At 36.6% G+C, this 24970-nt stretch overlaps 1 protein-coding gene across 22 annotated transcripts in view; it reads left to right on the top strand.

The window, feature by feature from the left end:
• GTDC1 (glycosyltransferase like domain containing 1) overlaps positions 1-24970 on the top strand; it is a 494021-nt gene that overhangs the window by 75415 nt on the left and 393636 nt on the right. For 20 of the 22 annotated variants that reach the window (XR_013828618.1, XR_013828619.1, XR_013828620.1 and 17 more), the window contains exons 2-3: positions 4122-4185; positions 24540-24766. The gene's annotated coding sequence lies outside the window, so the exon portion shown is untranslated. The remainder of the gene's footprint in view (positions 1-4121; positions 4186-24539; positions 24767-24970) is intronic. The other 2 variants (XM_079923627.1, XM_079923628.1) reach the window with 1 other exon arrangement.

Genomic DNA, 24970 nt, shown 5'->3' with positions numbered 1-24970 from the left:
CTACAGACTGTTAATTCTTCTCTGTCCTGCTGAGTCTTATTAAAACTTCTGACTGATGTGCTTTTATTAAAAGGTTTAGAATTTACCAATTTAAAACACTTGCTTCACACTATCACCTCTAATTTAACTAGGCCATTAAACACAGTATTTTGCAAAGGGAAAAAGTCAATAGCTGTTTCTTTAAAAAAATAATAAATTGAAATGAATTTTAAACTCTGCTTAGAGGTGAGCAACAGCTATATAGTACTAGGTCTTTTGATAGTTGATTTGTTCCTTTAGTATGCAAATTTTACGTTTACAAAGATCTACAGCTTTTATTTAAGAAATATGCCTGGAGGCTAGATTGGTAAGCTTTAGGGAGATATCTAGTTTGGTGTGAAATAAATAGTTGTTAAAGGATCACATGAATTGGGTCCCAGAAGATGAAGAGTAGAGCTGAGACAGATTGAGAAAAACTGACCGTTATTTCATTTCATTTGGCTAAAAATACCACTAAATTAAAAATGAAGACAATAAATGATGGCAACACAAAGCAAATTAATGTGAATAAGCCTTTTTTGGGGGTAGATTTTGTGAAAAGTTCTGACCTGTTAGAAGTTTAAAGAAAAGGGCTTACTACATCCCTGACAGCTTTACAGCTTTGGGTGGAAGACTTTCTCTTGGACAAGGAGGCAGGAATGGGTCACTGCTGCCCAGTGAAGTCTGCAGCATCACTTTTGGTCAGTGAGATGACAGATGTCATAGAATATGCTCACATTCAAAAGAAAAGGACTCAGGGTTGCTTTCTTAGGTTGGAGACTATAGGCTAAGCAAATAATGTCATAGATTTCTAGCTTTGGGGAAACTTTGCATCACTGATCTTTTGGAATCTCTGACCGATTTTTTTTTTCTTAAACAACTTTTTATTTTAATTTAAAAAGGGTATGAAATATATTTCTATGTTGATAGCTTGTAGAATTCTTTTTACTTTTTTTAAAAGTGCGTCTGTCTTTTTAGATGTTTTTAAGCAATTAGGCTCTCAGAGATAGGATATTCGAACAGCATTATCTACCAATTGAAATGGCCTCTGTGTATGCATGTTTGTTGTGTATTTCTGGTGGTGGACTGTGAGGTGTGGAGGGCAGGGTTGATGATGATGTGTGAAGGTGGAAAGCTAGAGTCTTTCACTGAGGCTGAAGTCCCAACTCCTCTACCAGCAAGGACCCCTCTATGCATATATATATATATATATATATATATATATATGAATAGATAGATTTCCATACCCTTTTCCTCTTCAATATTATTTTATTTTTATTTTTGAACTTCAAGACTATTCTTAAAATTTTCTTTTGTTATTTCTGTTTTAAAAATTTGTTATTGGATTATAGTTGATTTACAATGTTGTGTTACTTTCTGCTATACAGCACAGTGAATCACTTATACATATACATATATCCACTCTATTTTAGATTATTTTCCCATATAGATCATTACGGAGTATTGAGTAGAGTTCCCTGTTTTTAAAACTTTTGAATTATCCTGTTTACTTGGTTCAAATTGAAAAAATATAATTTTGAGGGATATGAAATCTCTCCTCCTATACCTCAGTCCCTAACACTCACGTTCTTTATACACATGAACCAGTGTTATTGTTTTTTTGTGCCTCCTTCTAGACATACGTATACATATATAATCAATATGCAGATTTATTTTTTCCCATGTTTTTATTTATATATTTACCTTGTGAGCTTTATATTTTGGAAGTTTTTTAAAAAAGTGTGAAACTGCATTTAAATATATAGGCTGTATAGCCCTATTCAGATAGGAATTATTTCTGTAAGTTTTTTATAAACATTGAAATTCTTTTAAGAACCAATCCATCTCCCTAACATACCACATACATATGTGCATGCACACAGACACACAGACACACAGACACACACACACACACAGAGCTTTGTGAAGCAGAATTACATGGAAGTCTTTGGAAGTTTCCCTGGTTATGAATCAAAGCCTGACTTTCCTCTGTGGCCTCAGTGGGCATACCCCATTTCTGAGGCCCATATAGTTTTCATGTCCACATGGTAATGTTTTCCTATTCCTGAGAAATTCTCATTTGGATGCTTTAGGCTCAGAGCAGATGACTCTTTTGTGTCTTCTTTCATTATTTCATTCTTATCCTCTCCTAGTTTTGCTTCTAAATTTTCATCACACTTGGTTTTATTTAATTTGACTTTTTCTGGTCTTAGTTGAGTGTATAAATTTAAGAATATTGGGAGCCACCTAAGGCTGTTTTGTTCTTTTAAATTTTACTTCTGTAGAGTCTGCAAAAAGTAGTGATGAGAGTTTGGGATCCTGGAGCCAGATTGCCTAGGGTTTGAGGCCTAGAACATGACCTTGGGTAGCCTTTTTTTGACAGCAGAAATTGATCAGATTTGTCTGTAGAAGCAAAAAACAAAATTCTTTTAGTTGAATGGAACTTGCCAAGAATTTGGATAGAATGTGGTTCTTTATTAAATATTAAAGGTATGAAGTATTCAGTATCCTTAGCCAGGTTTTCAGGAATGCTGTTCAGTACCTGTTCTCAATCCTCTCTTCTAAAGACAGAGCGTGTATCATAAAATCCTAACTCAGTCCAGGTGTGTGTATTTTGATGTTCGGAAATAATGAGGTTGTGATTCTTTGTCTCTGAAATGAAGAGGTCTGACTAGCTGTCCCTACAGTCCCTCCCCCATCTCAATTCTCTACGACCCTCACTAACTTTGAGGATTGGAGTGAGCATCTCTGTGATGTACTAGATAGATGTAGGCCGTTCTTGCATGTCTCGGTCACATCATCTTATTTATTTGTTTTCTTTCATGTATCACACATTGAAATGATGTTGCTGATATAGTTGTCTCCCATCATCCTTCCTCTCCTCCCCAAAATTAAGCTCCAGCAGGGCAAGCTTTGTTTGTCTTGTTCACTGATGAATTCCCAGCACCAGAGCGATGCCAGGGAGATGCTCAGGAGGTGAATGTCTAAATACACTGTTTTCTTTGAGAGAATATACTCTATAGTCATTATGTGAAATAAGCCATCTCGAGTTATTTTGTTCTTTTTTTTCTCTTTCCTTGATTTATGTCTTCTCAGTGTTTGTTTATTGTTGTTGTTTTGGTGACACCTCAGCTCCAGATCCTCTCTCTAGCTGTGAATGCTTTCCCATCTTGTTCATAGTTGGTGTCTGGAAGGTTCTCCAACCTGTTTTTTATTCTGGTGTAGGTTATTCTGACTCTGATTACTGTTTTGAATAATTATTTTAGGAGATGTGTTTGGCTAATCCTGTGATTTTGTGCTATGTAAACTGTTTGGGAGCCACATTTCTTACTGCTTTGGTAGCTCCTTCTTTTTGCTTGTCATATAGGATTCTTTTTGGATGAGTTGCTCTGTTAGTTCTGACCCTGTCAGTGTTGATATACCTAAGGATTCTGACTTTAATATATACAGAACAGGAGAGTCAGAATATCCACCCATCATTCTCTTCACTGTGTATGGCAGGCAGAGAACATAGGGCTGTGTAAGTTAAGTAACAGTTTAAACTTGATGTTATGTTCTCCCAGAAAGTAGTGTTCTTAAGGTGTTTACCCCAGATCTGCAAGTGTCTGTGCACCTCCATTGTTTTCCAAACCTGGATTGATTATCTATATGCATTCCAACCTGCCTTTGAGATTTTAGACTATACTCAGCACAGGTTCTTCACAGTTTTTTGGATTATAGACCTCTCTGCAAATCTCGTAAATTATTGACCTTCTCCCCAGAGACATACACATTTACATAAACCCACACATTTTTCATATATCATTCAGGAGTGCATAGACTCCTGAGGGCTGTCCATATACCAAGGTGAAGGACTTCTAATCTGAATTATTATTATTTTTTTGAGTCATAATTAATTTGGGAAATCCTTGGAAAGACTGAAAAAAGCTCTTAGTTAAGACTCAAAGTATTTCTGTTCTTAGAGGTTCTTTTCCCCTCTTAGAATATCCAAGAATCAGACTACTAGATCATTTAAGTAAACTCTTGTCCAGGTCAGGATTCAGAATTCAGATTGGGCTTAATTTGAAGATACCAACCTAACTATGTCCTTTGTGATTTCACAGATATCTCTTCATTAGCCAGATCAGACATATGTAAAGAGAGACATCAGTAAATCTGGATCATCAGGTAAGCAAATGGGACTTCATTTTTATTTCTCCATGAATTAAGTCCTCTGGCATTATGTGGTCATTTCCTATTATCTACTCTTTACTGCAGTGTGGGTCAGTAGATGATAAATATTTCTAAATAGATGATAAATATTTCTAAAGAGGAGGAAGCATATCCTTTCTTAAGTTTTACCAGATCACTTCCTTGGCTACTTGAAGTCAGATTTCTTTATTTTTATTTTATCTCATTATTATTTCATATATTCACACTTCAATAGTAAATAAAAATTCCCTGCTCTTCTTTTTTGTATATACTTTGGAGAGTTGTGGACAGCTCTCATATTGTTCTTTGGTTGTCAGCCAAGTTATACACATTTAGCTCCTTTAATCTTTCTTTGTAATTCACTTGGCTTGGCTGCTTTTTCTAGATTTCCCCCCATTTCATCTGCATCATTAATAAACAGAAAACACAGGCTATACCCTGGCTTCTTCTATACCTTTCATTCTTTTTGCTTCCTGCTTTTGCCTCATATTCCTTGCTGAATTAAAGCCAGCCAGACATCACTCTCTGGACCACTTTGGCAATACATGAATGCCTTGCCTACAACTATCAGTGTCCCATGCGGTAATAGCATCAGCAGTATATCCTAGAGGAAAGAAAGGAAATGCAAAAGGAGAACTGTGAGGAGGAAAATAATGGTTTTTTTTTTGATTATATGGCAGACTTACCCTTGCCACCCAGAGCAAATCATCGTACCTGAAACCTTTATCACAGGTTTTGTTGTCCCAAAGTATTGTGCATGGGCACTAATTTAAGTAAGAGAAGCGTGTATATTGTTTGGAGTTTGGCCACTGTTCTCTCTGGATTTCTTCCCCATGTTCTCCCTCCCCTGTTGCCTTTCCCATCACTGATCGTGACTTGCTATCAGAATCTGTGGCTATGAACAAAACTGGGCAGGGGATCATTTTGGCAGAAATTAGATAGGCTTAGGTGGTAAATGCTCCATGCCTCTATGTGTAACATCTGAGGCAAGTGCTTTAGTTCTTGCTATTTCTGTAACAGCCGTTGGTCTTCTTTTCACAGCTGATTCAGTGGAGATGTGCAGGAGGAAGGGACTCGTAGACCTTTGGTGCTATTCATCCACGCTGTAGTAGTTTTCACAACTTCTTTTCCCCCCCTGATTGGCAGGGAGAAGCATACTGCTTCTAGATGATGCTGAGCTTAGTGTAAAATATGCCAGCATGGGATCTGGGCTTGTCACAGTTCATTCTTTCTTTTCATTTGGATTGTAGAAAATGGACCTCTACCTCTACTTATCTTGTGCATTAGAGAGAAAAAGGTCATACCTCTAGGAGCTAATGGCTTATTGGTGTTTTTGGTCTCCAGATTCAGGTAGTAGATTTAGTTGAAGCTTGCAGCAGCACACACTTGGTTTCTCATTTGTGTTAGCTTTGCTTCTAGTACAGAATTGAATAGGATAGAAGAGACGGTTTTCCTGTTTGTGTCTGTGGCAACTTCATAGATGATTTGTGGTTTAATCCTTCAAACATTTTCAATCGTTTATCACCTCTTTCCCTGAAAAGGCATACAATATTCAGATTCTAATGTTATAATCTTTTAATCAGATTATTTAATTTTGGAGAACTCAAGTTCACAATAGCAGCTGAGAAAGTTGCCTCTGAATAGTGACCTAAAAATTATAATACTTATATTAGTTCTTTTTTTGTGAGATTTTATGGCCTTCCTTCATACTCTCAGATTTTAAACAAGATTAAGTGATGGTGTATCATGTACTTCTTGGTCTCTGGCCTCTTAAACAGGTAAATATATGACTTGAACCCCTTTTAAGTCTGATTTTTTAAAAATGTTAATCTCAAATGGCTTTTAAACTGTCGACAATATTGTACTCACGCTAATTTCTTTAGGCAATTGATCCATTCTTCAGCATAACTTTTGTTTCTTGGGTCTTTTCAAGACCTGTCAAAGAAAACAAAATGCTAACCTGACTTTAAAGGGGCAAAATAAATTCCCCCCCTCTGTACTATATTATTCTTTGTTCTCTATGTGCATCAAAGTGACAATCCCACACTGTCTCAATTGAGGGAGCCTAGCGCAAAAATAAAAAACAGCCTGGCACTGTTCTAGGCTGGCAGCCAAAATGTTTTGTGTAGCTTGGTTCTGGCAGTGGTTTTCATAAGGCAGAGGGTCGACCCTCCCAGCCTCACTGAAGGAAAGCAAGCAGCCTTAGTTTTTCCTACTTATACCATTTCTTTTCCCTCGTCTTCCTCTTTCTTCACGTAAAACACCATCATGAAAAAAAAAACTTGTTCTTAAATAGAGACATCATTCTCCTCACAACTTCCACATTTACTAAATGGCATTGTTCCTTATAGAAGCTTGTGCTAAATTTGCCTTTTCCAGCTCTCCTAGAGATTTCCTTCACAGTTGCATTTTTGCCATACTTTTCAGAAAACCCTTCTGAATATTGCTAACTTTCGTCATGTTGACATAGTATTTTTGATTGGTAGGAATCTTGTCTTGCTTCACAGCTTATTATTTGAATTGAAACTCTTGAGTAATATTTGCTTATATTACATGGATTTTTTTGCCAAGCTATCTTTTGTTGAGACCAAAAAGCTTGCTATTGTTTTCTATTTTTGTCAGACTCAGAGTCAGTTCATATCTTTTATAGATTGAGTACTCATTTTTGGAATGTCTGATAAGTGTAGCTAGATAAGCAAGTGAGCTTCCATTAAATACAAGGATGTGCATTAAAATTTTTTTCCTTTGAAATCAAAATGCAAGGTAAAACACAAAAGCATTTTTTAAGTTTCCCAATGTTTTCTAAATTGTAATTAGTGACCTATTATTACAAGGGACGTGGAAATGTAGCACTATGATTTTTAAGTGATGATTTGAAGAGGAGACTAGATTTTCACTATGAGCAAACATTCTATGAAATTTCGTAGAATGTTCCTCAAAATGTAAATGTGTTTTCTGTTGTATTAAGCAAAACAAATGATTTACTTTCATGTGATCTACTTTAAAAATTAGTGTTTTACAATCAAGATACAAATAATTAAATAGGCAGAATTTGTTTTCTTAGGAGGAGATTGATATTATTTTGACTGATTTTTATTTTTAAAATTGTCAATGATTTCTAGCAATGAGAAAATTACTTTGGGAGGAAAAACTCCTGTATTTTTGTAAATGTGTAACAAATGTGACTAAAAAGAAAGAAAACAGTGGTTTGTGTTAGAATGATGAATGTGAAACATTTTTGTATGCCATATATGCTGGAAAATATATCTATTATGAATACATTAAAACAAACTTGTGCAATCTAACAGTTGTTCTTTTTTTTTCCAGAGATTTTTAATTTAAAAAATGCTTTAAAATAATTAAAAGGATTTGTAAAACAGGTATATCAGAAGTATGCATTAAATAATCTCACCTGTTATTTTCTCTCATTCTCAAGACAGGTTCAGCAACATATTGGCTTATTACTTTAACAAAACAAACAAATACTCAAATTGATTTGTATGTATAATGCATGTGTATTAAATGCTGTGATTCTTGAGTCCCTCCAATGCTGTTTTTTTTTTTTTTTAAACTTGTATTTAAGTGGCTTTTTCTGTAGAGCAGCTAAAATGAATCTGAGTGAGGTGCTTGTTAAGTTATATTAATTAAATCTTTAGGTCAACATTTTAAGCTTAAGAATGATGATGTTTTTGAGAAGGAATGCCAGTGAAATTGTTTTTTCTTCTTGGTCCAGTTAAGTGCATGACTGTCTTGAGTCCTTTGTGTCAAGGTTTTTTTTTTTTTTTTTTAACACCTTTATTGGAGTATAATTGCTTTACAAAGGTTTTTTAATATTAGAATTGGAGGTTAAAGATGGTACAGATAAAAACTCTTTCCTTCTGTATGTTCACATATGTTGAATGTTAATTGTATATTGAATACTGTTTATTGACTTTAAGTACATTTTCTCCATTGGTATAATTTTTATTTGCAGTTAAGCCCTTTATCTTTTTTGTGGTAGGAATATATCTTTCAATGAGTTAGGAATTGAAACATGAATTGTCCTATTTATTTGTTTATTCTAACTGTACACAGAGGCATAGTAGAAATATATTTAAGACCTATAATGTTTGAGCAGTGTTTTTGATAAATGCTATTGAGTTTTTCATTTTTGTAAATAATAAATACTACAGTTTTGTTTAATTCAGGACACATATCAAGGCTGCTACGTCTTTATAGTTTGATATTATGCAGTTTGCAGAAATTATGATATAGAAACTTAATCATTATATTTGTAGAAACATGGAAAAATAAATTTATTAACAGATGCCAGCAAAATTGGATAAATACCAAATTTATTATTTTAACCAGGACTTTATTATATTACATACCATGTTTATAATTATAGCCAGTATTTTATTTCATTTGAATATCAGTACAGATTTTAAACCTAACTCCTGGGTAGGTGCTGTTTGATATCAAATATTGGTAACATATAATGACAAATAGTGATTTCTAAGTTTATGTGGTCAAAAATATGAGTGACCTTCCCTGAGGCGTATAGTACATACTTCAGTGTTAAAAGTCATTAGAGAGTATTACATGAAAGAGTATGTTTTAATTCAGTTGTTTGATTCTCCCCTTAGTTTTTGGTACATTTTAATTCCTCCTGCCCGACATCTTATAATTCTGTAGAATACTTTCACAAGTATTTCATATGTTTTCTGTGGCATCTCACACTGCTCACTTTTTATCCATAGTACCATATGAATTCCCCCTTTCAGGTTTACGCTGCATATTTTAAGCTGCTGATAGAGTAAGTAGATTGCAAGGTAAAGTGACATTTAGCTTTTTGAGCTAGTCTCATTTTTAGCATGAGAGCAGGTTTTTTTTTTTTTCCCCTGTTCTAAATCTTCTCATATTTCGCATTCAAACAATCTTACTAACATGGAACAAAGAAATTCAGAGATTTGGCTACAGCAGTAATTGAAATGCATCAAAAAGTGGCTACTACAATACAATTTTATTAATGAATGATCTACATTGGTTCCAGCTGTGTCCATGTGATTAGGCCTTCAGCAGGCAACAATGGGTATTTCCCTATTGCTTTTATTTGATTTCCAAGAATGTGTCATCTGTTACATCAGCCCCTGCCAATATGCCCCCGTAAAAGTGTTTTGTGTTTTTTTCTTCTTCCAAATTTCTGAAGCATAAGTTGAATACCCACACATATCCCTGCCGAAATATTGTTTCTAGTGAATAGTGGCCTAGGTTTGTATGCCTGGTGTTGCATACCAAAATTTCAGAATATAAATTAAATGTTTATTAAGTTTATCAGTTAATTTTTGGAAGTGTGGTTGCCTGGTAATGCTAAAGATAGACTAGTTTTGCTTTTACATTTCCATCTTAATATTTTATTACAGTAGTATAATGTGTTATAGAGGTGGACAAGCTTGCAGATTGAAATGGGGATCGTCCAGATTGTTCCCTTCCCTGGACCATATGGTATAGTTCTAAAAGCCTTTTGTACGCTGTCTGTTCAGCTTATTGTAAACTCAATCTTTAGTGCACCTAAAAAGATAACCAAATAAAAATGGGCCTGAGAAAAAGGACTTCCTATCATGTAAGGGCCCTAGAAATATTTGCTTTAAAGGAGATAACTGCAGATGAAATTGAAGTTGAGATGACGTAAACAAAGGAGACTTATTCTATGAATTTTCTTTTGAGTTCATATGGACTGTAGTCGATTGTCTTTGAATGTTGGTTTTAAAATGAAGGCATTTATGTTATCTGACTATGCTTAGTATCTTTATTTCTCCCATTCTTGCAGTCTCATGAAGATGAGATGTAGTTTTTATCTATTTTACAGAGGAAGTCTCTACCTGTAAACAGTGCCAAGGAATATATAAGCCCCAGGTTTTATGAACATATAGGTTTTTTGTTTTTTGTTTTTTTTGACTGATTTCGCTGGGAATTTAGGGCTAGAACTATCAATAGTTTCATCATTTTAGCCATTACCCATACTCAGAGATATTTGTAAAATTTTCTAATTCTTTTTCCTCTTCCTCTGGCCCCTTTACCTATTATGATTCTGTAATTCTATTTTAGGAAAATAGGATAAGAGATTGCTTTTTCCATATGCTAAGACTCTTTAAAAGCTGGGAAAGTGAGTGATTTCTCCTGACTTTCTCTCCCCTTCCCTCCAAAGTACTACTGTTAGAGAAGAGCATTAGACATTACCCATTGCTTTTTGGCACAAGGGATTTGAAGCTGAAATTCTACCAAATGGAAAAAAAAAAAAAAGGAGAGCCTGTGAAGAACATGATTCTTTACTCTATCATTACCCTGAGCCACTGAAAGGGTAACGGAGAGGAACTCAAATGTTATTGGAATGTGTAATTTTCCTCTGAATGGCCACAGTGAAATATATTTGAACAAAAAAGGCAGAAAAAAAGTATGTGTGGCATATGGAGTTGATGGTGGTTGAAATTAATGAATCTTTTTAGCAGTGTACAATTGAAACTATCTCAAGAACAGTACACATTTAAAATATGTCCAACTGAAACTTACCTAGAGAGACAGATTACTACCTTAGGGAGGCTAATAGAGATGGGGGGATATGGCAATGATATAATAATGCTAGTGATAAATTGGATGAAGAATACTTGTTGGATATGTATTTTTCAAGTTTGAAATTTTTTCAGAAACAGAGACACTGATTTCAAGTTGCCGGGAGTCTTTCCTATTTTAAAAATACTATTATCTTGAGGTCTTTAACTTATTATGAAGATACTTTTTAAGATGCTCACAAAATTGAAAAACATAGTTTATACTTTCAAATAAGCTAGGTTCCTCTTTCCTTCTCTCTCTTCCTTCTCATTTCTTACCCCTTTCTTAAGCTGTTTATTTGTATGTGTATATTACATACATGAATGATTTATATCATGCTATAAGAAATGTTATTTTATAGGTTTGGGGGGATTGAAGGTTTCAGTTAGGAAAAGAAATAAATAAAAAATCTTGTAATGACTATGCAATAGATGTATTTCCGTGGAAGAGTTAGAACATGTTTATTTAAGTAATCTGGATTACAGAATACTATAGTAAAACTGTGGACATGAAAATTCAAAATTGTTTTTAATTCCTCTAGCTAGAAAGGACTAGATAACAGCTGAATTAAGGAAGAAGGACCCATAGTCCAACTCAAACATCTCCTCTTTGTTGTAGCTTTCTTTTAATGGTAAAAATGCCTCTGGCTCCAAGTGGTAGAAAATCTTACTGACTGTGACTTAAATGAGTAAGGGTTTTATTTGTCTCCTGGCGTAAGAAGTCGGGAGGCAGTTAGTTCATCAGGGGGCCAGGTAACATCATCCTTCTCCATCATCCTTAGCACGTAATGCTTGCTTCTTATTCCACAGATGACTTTTGTACCTATAGAAATTGTGTTTACTTTGAAGCAGGAAGAAAAGTAAAGGGAGCCCAGAAGCCTAGTTTTCATGGAGAACTTTCTCTTTTTCTTTAGAAAGAGAGGCCCGCTCCTGGGGACTTCTGCCTGCATCTCAGGGGCCAAAAGTGTGTCACCTAACTACCTCTAGAATGAGATAAAAAGTATTTAGCTTTCTAGCCTTTATTTTGGAGGAAGGCAGGGAGAAGGAGAATTGGAATGAGTGTCAACTGATCCATCCTAAAGTTATCTGCCATACTTCCTTAGTTCTTTTTGTATAGTTAGTTGCTTGGACCTTTGAACTTCCCGGGTACTTGTAGAAAGTGTTGACTTAAAAAATTGCACAGGGCTTCCCTGGTGGTGCAGTGGTTGAGAGTCCGCCTGCCAATGCAGGGGACACGGGTTCGTGCCCCAGTCTGGGAAGATCCCACATGCCGTGGAGCGGCTAGGCCCATGAGCCATGGCCGCTGAGCCTGCGCGTCCGGAGCCTGTGCTCCGCAATGGGAGAGGGCACAGCAGCGAGAGGCCCGCGTACCGCAAAAAAAAAAAAAGCACAACGTGAGAGTTGCGAGTTAAGTTTTATCTGGGGCAAAATGAGGACTGCAGCCCGGGAGATAGCATTTCAGATAACTCTGAGAAACTGCTCCAAGGAGGTGAGGGGAGGAGCCAGGATATATAGGAGTTTTGCAACAAAAGGGCAGGTAGTCGGAATGTCAAAAGATTACTGTTAATTAAAGAAAACCAGATATCTCAAGGACTTTAGCGCTTTTCTATGTACGGGAAGATTTGAGAATCTGGGCTTACTGAAATCATTCCTTTGATATGCACCTCAGCTACCTGGGGCCAGTATCCTGTATTTTCACATCCTGAGTTTCCTTAGGGCTCACTGTAGGGAGTGGCCGCAGTCTGATGGCTGCTAGATGGCAGGTGTTCTTTTCAGCCCTGCGTCTGCGCAGGGCTCACCAGCTCACACCAGAGGGTTGCAATCGTTGATGACTGTGGCATCCTTTGTTTATTGATATGGCAGGAAATATTCCATTCCAGTTATAAGTATTCCATTTATCAGAAGCAACTTGCTGGGCTTCCCTGGTGGCGCAGTGGTTAAGAATCCTCCTGCCAATGCAGGGGACACGGGTTCGATCCCTGGTCAGGGAAGATCCCACATGCTGCGGAGCAGCTAAGCCCGTGCGCCACAACTACTGAGCCTGCGCTCTAGAGCCTGCGAGCCACAGTTACTGAAGCCTGCACACCTAGAGCCCATGCTCCGTAGCAGGAGAAGCCACCGCAATGAGAAGCCCACGCACCACAGCGAAAAGCGGCCCCCGCTCGCCGCAACTAGAGAGGGCCTACACGCAGCAACAGAAACCCAACTCAGCCATAAATAAATAAATAAATTTGTTAAAAAAAAAAAAAGCAACTTGATGTTTGTTCCCTTTTGACATCCAGTACATGTGTTTTGGTATTGTGAGGTTATGTTTCTATGACTGAGGACAGAAACTCTAATTAGGTCATCTTGGTGTCCCTACTACACTCAGCACAGTGCCTAGATAGACCCTCAATAAAACACTTGTTAAATGAATGAATAAGTACTAAGAAATATATTTGTTAATATAATTGGTATAAATCATTTATACATGTAAAGGGCATAGTCATATTTTTAATTTCTGAGGGTTGTGGATTAAATTTTATAAAATTGTTCATTATTGCTAAGGGGACATCAATGTAAAGATGTCAAAGTCATTTTGAGTAGACGATATTCAGTTATAAGGGTTATAGAAAGATCCTCAAAATGACTTAGTACCAATATTTTTGTTGGAGCAAGTTATTCATGGGTAAATAAAAAAATATAATTTCTTTTTAACTCCATGAATAGATTATTGTTTAAACAAGGATATTTTGTAGTTCTCATATATTAAGACTTCAGTTTTTGAAGAAATAAGCAATTTGAGTTTATTAATGAGGTAAATAAGTCATTTGATAATTTATATTATTATTATTTTTGTTGTTGCGGTATGCAGGCCTCTCTCTCACTGTTGTGGCCTCTCCCATTGCGGAGCACAGGCTCCGGACGCGCAGGCTCAGTGGCCATGGCTCACGGGCCCAGCCGCTCCGTGGTATGTGGGATCCTCCCGGACCGGGGCACGAACCTGTGTCCCCTGCATTGGCAGGCGGACTCTCAACCACTGCGCCACCAGGGAAGCCCCCGATAATTTATATTATTGATGTTGACTTATAAGGAGGAGTTATTAGATCCTTGGAAGCCTTATGGCTAAGAGCACACTAAATCAGAATTTATCCTAGATGGCATTTTGGCTATATTCTTTCTTTTAATTCTTAGAATGGTAGCTTCGTATTTTTCCACTGTGCATGCAAATGGTTACATACAATAGAAAAACATGTCTGAAAGAAACCCTAAGAAGTCATCTTTACATCTGCTTGCTTTGCCCTAAACTAAGAAGAAAGCAGGCTATCTCTTTTTTCAAAATCTGCAGAACAAATGGCTCAGAGTATAACTTGGTAGTGTGAATCAGTGCTTCACAACTCCTCCTATGTCTAACCTAAATCCCTTTTGTTGTATTTTCATTCTGTTTCTTTTATTTTGACCTCAGGGGACAAAGCAAACAACTATCCACTATCTCCCATACAACATCCCCTATATAGCACTCTTTTAATAAATTCCTCCCTTTTCATTCACAACGGCAGGGTTGTTGGCACCTTAATTACTAAAACAACCTGTGCATGGATAGAACTTATCTCAGAGCAGGGAATGTATTCAAGTATCTGGAACTCAAATTTTCTATCTGAGCAGTTTATAGTCACTGAAAATAGAGGAGGCCCTTTTAACATTCAGAAGCAGTCCTGGGAGAGAGTGCCTACATAATCACAATTTAGTCAATATAGTTTTCTAGATTTGGAATTGGGTATCCATAGTCAGTCTCTTGGTCCTTAAGATGCTGTTTTGGTCATACTTCAGGAAGTAATAATTTATAGGCCAACACTTTGCACTTAAAAATATTGCTTGTAAAAGTTCAGCCCTTTCTCACTATTTTTCACCTTTGTATTCTCAGCAATTAATAGAGTGTCTGGCCTAAAGTAGGCACTTAGTAAATATTTGTTAAATGAATTGTTTGAGTATCCCTTGGTAATACTTCCTAATATAGGTAGCTTTAGGCTTTGCATTTCCCCATTCCTCTTTAATTTTATGCTGCCCAATAAGCACTCATGGTTTACTTTTTGTTGTCTTTGTCCTCATTCAATGATACCTGCAATGATTTAGAACTTACTTGAATAGCTGATTGCTGGACAGTTCACTGTATAATGCTGCTGTAATCTTCAATTCAGGAATACCTCTTTTGCCCCCTCGCCTTTTGCGAGGGCTTCTTGTAGTCTATTGACGAGAATTTGAAACACATTAATTGAATGCCTGGCATACAAAGTACTTTGCTTGGATTATGCATAGATATAAATATGAATTGTACACAAACTCTGCTGCCAGAGAAACAAAATCTGGTTGGGAAGACACACACATATACTGTACAACGGTAGTATAAGTAGGATTGTGGAAGCTGCTCTTATTGGGGTGTAAGCCAAGCTGGTGTTACTACTACAGAAGAAGGAGTAATTACTTCTGATGGGCTGAATATGGGTAAGAAGTTGACTTAAACCTTCATGGATGAAATGGGATTTCAGTGGAGTCTTGAACTGTATATATGTAGGAATGTGACAGGTAGTAAAGGTGAAAGGATTCCAGAAAGAAGAAGTAGCACTAGCAGTGCTTGATGGTGGGAATGTATATGGAATGTTTGATATATGGCAGGGAGTCTGTTGTGTTTGGAGTAATGGTAGGCTTGTGGCAGTGATAGGAATTGAGGCTAAAAAGGAACTTGGGACCAAATTGTAAGAGGTCTTGTTTCTTGTTAAGTAATTTTCTTTCTTAGGTAGAAATAATCATAGGTTTTTGAGAGGATGGACACTAAGGTACCTGTAAATTTCAGAGGAAGAATGGAAGACAGATTAAATGTTGTTGAGCTTGAGGACGATAAGGGAGGCTGAGGGCAGAAGGGCTTGGGAGGGGAGGGCCTGATACCAGAGGCCTGGGGTGGGTCAGCTAAAAGCCCTGCAGGTTGTTGATTTGTTCAGAGTTGTGCAGCAGTGTCCTGGCTCCTAATAGTGGGTGCTTTCCAACTTTGAGCCTTCTTTCCACTATGTCATTTTGGAAGACTGTGGAACAGTCTTGCCCACAACTGGGAGACTAAGTATTTTAGCCTGAATTCTACAATAGAAGAAAGCAAAAGGAGAAAAGAGTTGAATGGTTGTTGAATGAACCAAGAGTATCTGCACATTTCTTCAGTTCTTCTTTGTAATTGGGATTTTGGCCGCTGTACTTCCTAGGCTCTTGGTTCATCTTCTTGAAGTAGAACTTACTATTGGTCCCTCTTTGAGAACCAGTTCAACTGGTTAATAACATTTTTCACTCTGTATTATAATTATATCCAGGCTTGAGTCCAGAAACTATATTTGGGTCATTTTAATATCACAAAACACTTAGCCTAATTTTCAGAATGTAATCATTCAATAAATGCTTGTTGAATAAAGCAAATTCGTTTATGCTTTGCCGTCACACAGACCTTCCCGCTCTGCACATGCCAAGCATATTCCATCTCAGTATCTTGCTGTGCCTGCTGCCTGGAAGGCTTTAGATCCAGGTCTGCAGAGCCTCCTCCCTCTCTTCTTCTGGTTTCTGTTTACATGTCATCTCATCATCAGTGAAGCGTCCTCAGTCAACTCCATATAAAATCCTGCCCTTCCCCAACCCATCCTCAGCAGCCCTTATTCTCCATTACCCTGTGTTATTTTTCTTTATAGTACATGCCACCATCTGATATACATTTACTTGATGATTGTCGTTTTACTCCAATTAGAAAGAAATTTCTTATGATAACAGGAACGTTTGTTTTGTTGCCCAGTTTATCCCCAAGTACCCGGAACAGTGATGGGCACGTAGCAGGCACGATAGATATTTGCTAAATGAATGATTGGTAAAAATTAGACTGAAAAAGAAAGTAAACATTCATTTGCGGGTTTGTTTATTGCTTTATGCAAGCAATGGTATTGTTACAACTTTTATGATATCAAATCATTAATATTGCTCTCAGAAAAATAAAAACAAATTCTATTTTTTATAGACTGTGCCTGTGAAATCTAATTATGGATTAGTATTTGTTTTAAAAATATTTGAATGCCAAGCATATTCAGTTAGAAAACACTTTTATTATCCATGCCAGCTTAATTTTTAAGGCAGTGAAATGGAAGACTGTCATTTCAGCAAGCAACTTATTTTCATTTGTGAGAATGGAATATTTTGAATATTCTAATTAATTTTTGAGGATGGTTTTACAAGAAAATAATCCTTGTTTATATTTTCTCAGAAAGGTGTGAGCTTATGACTGACTTTGGATAAATGTCTGGAAGAGCATCAGTCAGTCCCAAAGTAAAAAATGTCAGTCTTGAGATACTGAAAACTTTAAAAAAGACCTGATTAAAAAAATTATTTTATATGTATATTTAAAGTTTACAAAGCAATCTAGACTGCTGATCATGAGTTTAGCCTTCTCTTTTATTGTATTTTACTGCAAATTCACTTGGATATTTTTCCAGAAATCTGAAGCTTGTAATTTGGCAGTAAAAAACTTAGCTATCAAATCAATATTATTATTATTTAAAAAAAATTTTATTTATTTTATGTATTTATTTTTGGCTGCATTGAGTTTTCGTTGCTGTGTAGGGGCTTTCTCTAGTTGCAGAGAGTGGGGCTACTGTTCGTTGCGGTGCGCGGGCTTCTCATTGTGGTGGCTTCTCTTGTTGCGGAGCACGGGCTCTAGAGCGCAGGTTCAGTAGTTGTGGTGCACGGGCTTAGTTACTATGCAGTATGTGGGATTTTCCCGGACCAGGGCTCGAACCTGTGTCCCCTGCATTGGCAGGCGGATTCTTAACCACTGCGCCGCCAGGGAAGCCCTCAAAATCAATATTATTATATGGCTTTTGGTGTCATAAGAATTCCCATTTGGAAACCCATAGAAACTCATTTTTTCTCACCATAAACTTTATCTGTCACTTTTCTGTAAGGTCAGAATACTAATGTTGGAGGTGATCTGCTCTGGGACAGAGAGTCAACAAATTGGCAATAAAGTTAAAAAACGCCACGTGGCGCTTTCCTAGGGTTAGGATTTCTTCTTCATATCAAGTTCGTGCTTGTTTTAAAATATGGAAAGTTATATATTGATAGGTGTATTCTTAGTGTCCCTTTAAAAATAGATGGAATGATAAGCTTGGCTCTAATTTTTCATTTACATGTTTCATATTTTTATTAGTATTTTTGTGTTTTCTGGAGGTTAATTTTTAATTATTTGTATACTTTTAGTGGTAGGTTGTTTTCTTTCTACATTTATAAGTGAAGTGTTTCAGTATAGATGGTTTTAAAAATGAAATATGATGAAACAGTTACATTGGAAAACAATTCCAGGAATAATAGAGTTATTTCTTACTACTTGAAAATGAAACATGGTGTTTAAATTGTAAAAAGTACTAGAACTTGGAGGCACCATTTGAAAATACTTCTCTACTAAGCCTGAGTTGCCATTGAGTTAATATTAATTAATTAATTAATTAAAAATAACAGCTCTATTGAGATAGAATTCACATGTCATAAAATTCAACTTTATCAAGTATCCAGTGAATATTTATTGAGTATCCATTCATCTATTGCATGTATCTAAATATAGGAACGATCTGAGTGGTTATGAGAGGAGACAGTCTTTTAATGTTGCAGGACGGTGTCTCTAGTAGTTGGATAGCCAATGAGTCTCTTTCTTTTTTCAAACATGTGTAACACATATGGATGATAATGCAATAACATTTTTCTTCTTTCTTAATACAGACACTTTGGAAATTAAGTGTGAAACTAGAAGTTCTTTCAATTTTATTCACCTTAATTAAATATTTCCCCTTATTTCAAGACGCATACCTAATTATTTACGGCTCCAATTAATTTTGACATTTCACTTGAACTTTGAAACTTTGAGTTTGTGCTATACTTACCCATGTTCCTATTCAAAACCATAAGTACCAAAATAATATTTTAGTTCTTAACACGATCTGTCAAAGTACAGCTCCAGATTTCTTATATATAGTAAATAAAGATCTTGATCTGTTTATAATTATTTAATAATTAGAGTACATTTTTTAAAAATTATTTATTTTTGGCTGTGTTGGGTCTGTTGCTGCATGCGGACTTTCTCTAGTTGCGTGGAGCGGGGGCTACTCTGCCTTGCGGTGCGTGGGCTCTAGGGCGTGCAGGCTTCAGTAGTTGTGGCTCACAGGCTCAGTAGTTGTGGCTCGCAGGCTCTAGAGCGCAGGCTCAGTAGTTGTGGCGCACGGGCTTAGTTGCTCCGCGGCATGTGGGATCCTCCCGGACCAGGGCTCGAACCCGTGTCCCCCGCATTGGCAGGCGGATTCTTAACCACTGTGCTACCAGGGAAGTCCCTCGAGTACATTTTTAAATTAATTGAGTATTACTTTTATTTCATGTATTAGGCAAGCAGTATTTGCAAAATCAAATTATAGTGTTTGTGACTAACCCTAGCTGCATTAGTTTAACCCTTGATGATTATTTTTTAATAAGTTTCCTTATAGCAATAGCAGTTAAAATAATTTGAAAACCACTTGCAATCTCCTGAAGGGGAGTAAGCCTTCAGTAATTGGGAAGTAGTTTGTTATTTCAAATGATTTGGCCTCCTTCCCTAAAGTTAAGAAAAATTTATAGTTTCTTTTAAGTTGAAACATATTCAGTGAAGATAACTTGAAGAATAAAATGAAGTACAAAGAGAAAAACAAAATCACTCATAATTCTACCATAAATGATTATTTATATCTACCTGTGTGCATGTGCACTCTCTCGTTTATCTAGTCATTCCGTCATATATTTTAATACATTCATTTCATGCAGTCACACAATAGTAGAGACATTTTCCCATGCCAGTAAACAGTCTTCATTATGATTTTTGATCACTGATCATTTGATCATAAGAAATCCTTTTTTTTTTTTTTTTGATATTTTGATTGTTTTCAATTTGGGGCAAAGACTTTAAGAAAGATTCTTGACAAGTTCCAGAGTTAATTGTTAGAAGTATTATTGTTGAATCAAAAGATATGCATAGTTTTCAAACCTTTTGTATTATGTTCAAATGTGATAGGACATTTTAATACTTTCAAGCAGATCTAGCCTTATGCATTAGTAGAGTAGGTAGCAGCCTTCAGGCTGTGTTTGCAGGACTTGAGAAGGCTCCTTTTAATTCACAACTATTCTCATCTACAATTAACCCTTGAACAACTCAGGTTTGAACTGCATGGGTCTGCATATACCGGGATAGTTTTTAGTAGTAAATACTACAGTACTCTAGGGTCTGTGGTGGGTTGGATTCACACATTGGAAGGAACTTACTATAAATTATACATGGATTAACCCCCCTCTTCCTCTTGTTCTTCAAGGATCAACTGTACTTTGCAGATGGCTGAAATTTCACCATCACCTGTCACTCCTTTGTCTCCTACAGGTACTCCCAGGAGAGGTAACACATTGCGCCTGGCAGGCATTTACTCTGAACAATCTGAAGGAGTTTATCTGATATTTTAAATTTAGTTCTTGCAAGTAAAGTTTAGAAACAAGGCAGGAAAAGGGACATTAGAGCATTGAGCAAGAGCGATAATAAGTGGAAGCAAAGTATTTCTTTACTTCATTCAGTTCTACTAAAATCAGTTGAACGACCATTATATGAAATACAGGATGTTATATAGCTAGTTTTAGGAGTTTAAGTTATTATCTCTCTCAACAGTGATTCAGGCTGTTTGTTAACTTTGTATGCTAATTAATCCAGTAGAGAGAGTTACGGTCCCAGATATGGAACACATATATGCCAGTAGAGATGCAAGGGGGAATTAATTAACTCCTAAGCAGCCTTACTCTGTTTGAACACACTGTTTGCAAACTGTGAAATTATTTCCTTAAGAGATAGCGAGGATGCAGAGTGCGGCTTTGAGTAGTTTGCAAAGAATACTCTGTGCTGTAGGGTTTGCCTCATTAGACCAAATATTTGTATTATTGGAATGTCTCCTTGAAAAACCATTTGATAAAGAGATAATAGTGGCAAGCAAGGCCACTAGATAGATAAAAGTCATAGTGCTTGCTGCAATCTGGGAACTTTGAGCTATTGCTTCTTATCTTCTTTTAGTGGAAACTTGTGTGTCAGATGATATGGGCCAGCCTGTGCAAAACTATGGAGAATAGTAGACCTTCTAGAAATTATATACCCTTGTCTGTGTAATTCCTTTACATTACTCAATAGGCTCATTCCTAAATATCTTCAGGATATTAAAATCCCAGTCTATTATTATCAGACTGACTCTTTCTCTTATAATAGTGAGTAGCTAATGATATGCCCCTTGTGATATTTAAAAATAGTGATACAGCTCTCATTACCACGTCTATTAGCCCCAGATTTACTCAGTCCTGGTCTAAACTGGGTTTTTGGGCTTTTAAAAATTTATCAGTAACAATCCCTAGACTGTATCTAGAGATGACTTCTTAAACCACCAATAAATGTCTTAGACTACTGGCAAATCAGAAGATGCTTGAAAAATATATGGCAACTAGAAAAAGACCTGTTACAATAAATAAATAGAAGAAAACGCACTTTTAACTAATGCTACTTCTAATAAATTTCTATATTCATGTGGAACTTTGGAGATGAGAGAAGTGACACTAAATATTTTAATTGATACATCTTTATGGTTTTATTGATCTTAAAGGACAGATTCTAATACTGGCTTCACTTCATGCTTCCTAACACCATTTAAAAAATATGTTACTGCAGGGTGACTTTCACTGATATAAAATGAATTTTAAAATATTAAAGGTATCTAACATCAGTACTAAGGATTTCTGTTTCTGGCCCTCTGCTCCTCTATGGAAATTTCTTTTTCTTTTCCCAACTGTTTACCTGATACTATTTTGCCCCCTGATTTTGCAGTTCTTTTAAGTTGATTTCCCTCACTGATAAACAGATTGAGTTGTGAGATTATGTCCTTTTTATTTTTCACTGGAAGTGAATAAATCCAGAACGTTATACTTGGTGACATTTATTTCAACTCATCAAGGGAATGCCACCCATGTTTGCTTGGTTTGTTGCACTTCAAATAGGACATTGAGAATGCTTGAGTGTTAGTGTAACTTTGCTATCTTTGTTTCAGAATTAACTGAAAATGTGACATGTGCCTCCCACTTGGAGAGGGAAACTTTTCAATAATTTTTTTTTAGTTAATACGTATTAAGTTCTTAAAAGATGTTTGAGTGAGATGCACTAGTGCCAGGGTAGTTAAGAATCTGTTAATCATTTTGTTTTAAATTTGTTTGGTGTATATATTTATAATTACCTTGCACAAGCTAGGTCTGAGTTAAAATTTGGCATAGAAGTCCATGTAGGGTAGCAAGATAATGCTTCTGTCTAATAAAAAATGTCAGTCTAATGATTAAACCGGTTGAATCCTTCCAGGTTATAGACTTGACTGTCCTTTGGTTAAATATTCTTACAGGGTCCAGTCAGGTCAGAGAAGGTAGTTGGCCATGGTATGAAACATGATTTCCAAACACCTCAGCAGGGCTGTTGGCAGAACTGTTTTCCTTAGAATGAGGTGTGTCCTTTTGAATACAATAAGATGCCACCTGTTATATTTAGATGATGATAGAAAGTGTGCATTAAGTTCTGTCCATGAGAGTAAATAGTACTTAGTGGTAGTAAGGGGTGATTATTTGTGGTTGATAATAATAAAGGTCTTGGATGAATTAGAAAGAAATTGTCGAGGCCATTGCTAAAGGGTTTTATGTGTTTATAGACTCAATGCACATTTGTTGAACACCTTTTGTTTGCTACGTGCTGGGGGTATAGTGATAATCAAGCAGACCTGGTCAGTTTCCTCATGGAACTTAATATTCAGGGGAGGAAATGGGTATTATGTAATCACTCATGTAAATATAGTCTACAAGGGGTAAGTACTGAGAAGTACTACAGATTGTTACATCAAGGGGACCCGAACTTTGTTTGATGGTGACTGTAGCTAATTATGAAATAGACTGAGTATAGCCCTATGGCTGACCTCCTCCCCTCCCCCTCCACACCTTTCTTGCTATATGAATCTTGGATATTGTCTTTTGTCCATCCTATTATCCTATCAAAAAATTGCCAGTCTAAAGCTGGGGGATGAAGGATAAGGGTTGTGAGGTGAGGGGAGGGATGATTATACAGGACTCAGGAAGAAGTCACAAAAGTTTGAGTTTTGTGATCCTAACCATTTGGTGTTCAGTTTTGTGTGACTTATACCACCGATGTCCTAGATTTACAAACTATTGGGAGTTCTTATTAAATGTAATATGCAATAAATATATCTATCATCTTATAGTGACATTTACATTCCACATGCGTATACATTTATACTGCAATATATACCATTACATAGTAATAATTATTAAATATTGATATTCAATCCAAAAACTACAAAGACTAGGAAATGGAGGCGCCTTCTACTTAGGTCATATCAGGTGCCTGGAATGAAGCATAATGGAAAGATATGTGAATATGGGGTTAGAAACCCTGGGTTTAAACTTTGCTCTGTCACTTATTCTTTGATGCCAGTAGTCTCTATTTCTTCTTTTATAAAAGAGAAGTGATCGAACAGTGGCACCAGCCTTCCTGCCATCTATGATTCTGCGATTCACCCTGGCTTCTCCACTTAGGGGTCCATATCCGAATGGGTCAGATAGCCCTATTTTCTCCCACTGAAGCTGATTTGCAGCCCATTTCAGGAAGGTGGAAAACTTGGAGAAATGCCATCTTGAGAAAGCAAATACATTATTTATCTTGTTGAACTTTTATAAAATGCATAATTGTTGGCAGAAAGTACTTAAAAATGCCTTTTTTTTCTTCCCTGTTGAATAAAAGCCTAATTACTAAATGTGGAATGGGATCTCCAGATTGATGGTGAGGGAATTGGTTACTCATCCTACTTCCACTTCTAGTATTAAACTAGGATGACGATAGATCAAACAGAATAAAAAAACGGTAGGTGATTTTCAAAATTCATGGATCTCAGAGATATTCTCTTAGGCCGTGAAACTTGCTTTGGCCTAGAATTCAGTTGCTTATGGTGTTTCTCCCACATCTTTAATCACTGTTACTTCTGTTGCATTAGTAGGTTAAGACAAACACGCATCTACATGAAAATAATTTATTCATTTCAGTAAATTCAGTGAACAGTAAGAAAAAAGAATAAGTATTTGAAAGAGAGTATAAAATGTGTTCAGGGGCTTCCCTGGTGGCGCAGTGGTTGAGAGTCCGCCTGCCGATGCAGGGGACATGGGTTCGTGCCCCGGTCTGGGAAGATCCCACATGCCGCGGAGCGGCTGGTCCCGTGAGCCATGGCTGCTGAGCCTGCGCGTCCGGAGCCTGTGCTCCGCAACGGGAGAGGCCACAACGGTGAGAGGCCCGCGTATTGCAAAAAACCAAAAGAACAACAAAAAAAATGTGTTCAGATATACTAGCTGCTTGATTTGGTTTAGGCTTCAGGAATAATGGGAAATCACTAGTAGCAAGTATAGTGCTGCCTGACACTGGTTTGCTCAGGACCTGTGTTCAGGTGAAAGCAGTGTTACTTCTTTAAGGGCAGAATCAACTTCCCATTTCCTCCTGATCTTCAGTTCAACTCTACAAAAAACTTAGTGACATCCACTATATAGCAGATGCTGGGATAACTCCCAGGAAAATAATGACATGATCCTCATCCTCCAAATTTTTTGCAGCCCCACAGGGAAGCAGAACATGGAAATAGAGTGAAACAAGTAAAATGCTACTGTACAGAGTAGAAAAGAAGTCATGTTTAAGAGGAGTTCTGGGAAAGGCTTCTTGGAGTTGGTGATTCACATGCAGAAATTTTAAGAAAATTTCATCAGGTGAACTTGAAGAAAAGGCTGACGGAAAAGAGATAAAGGTGTGAAGTTACAGAAGTGTAAAATACACACATGTGAGTGTGAGTACTTGGTATTACTATGATGATCCTGGGGAAGTGGGGGAAGAGGATTGAAGTCAGAGAAGGGGAAGCAAGGCTGTAGTGAAAAGAAGGGAATAGGCCAGAAAAGGAAGGTCTTAACTGCCATGTGTAGCGCCTTGGGTTTTGTCCTTAGGTGATGGAGATATGGAAGGTTTTTGAGCATGTCACTTCATGATCAGATTT

Source organism: Stenella coeruleoalba (genome assembly GCF_951394435.1).
Source record: "Stenella coeruleoalba genome assembly, chromosome: 6".
Lineage (NCBI taxonomy): Eukaryota > Metazoa > Chordata > Mammalia > Artiodactyla > Delphinidae > Stenella > Stenella coeruleoalba.
This window is presented reverse-complemented; position numbering and strand designations above follow the sequence as displayed.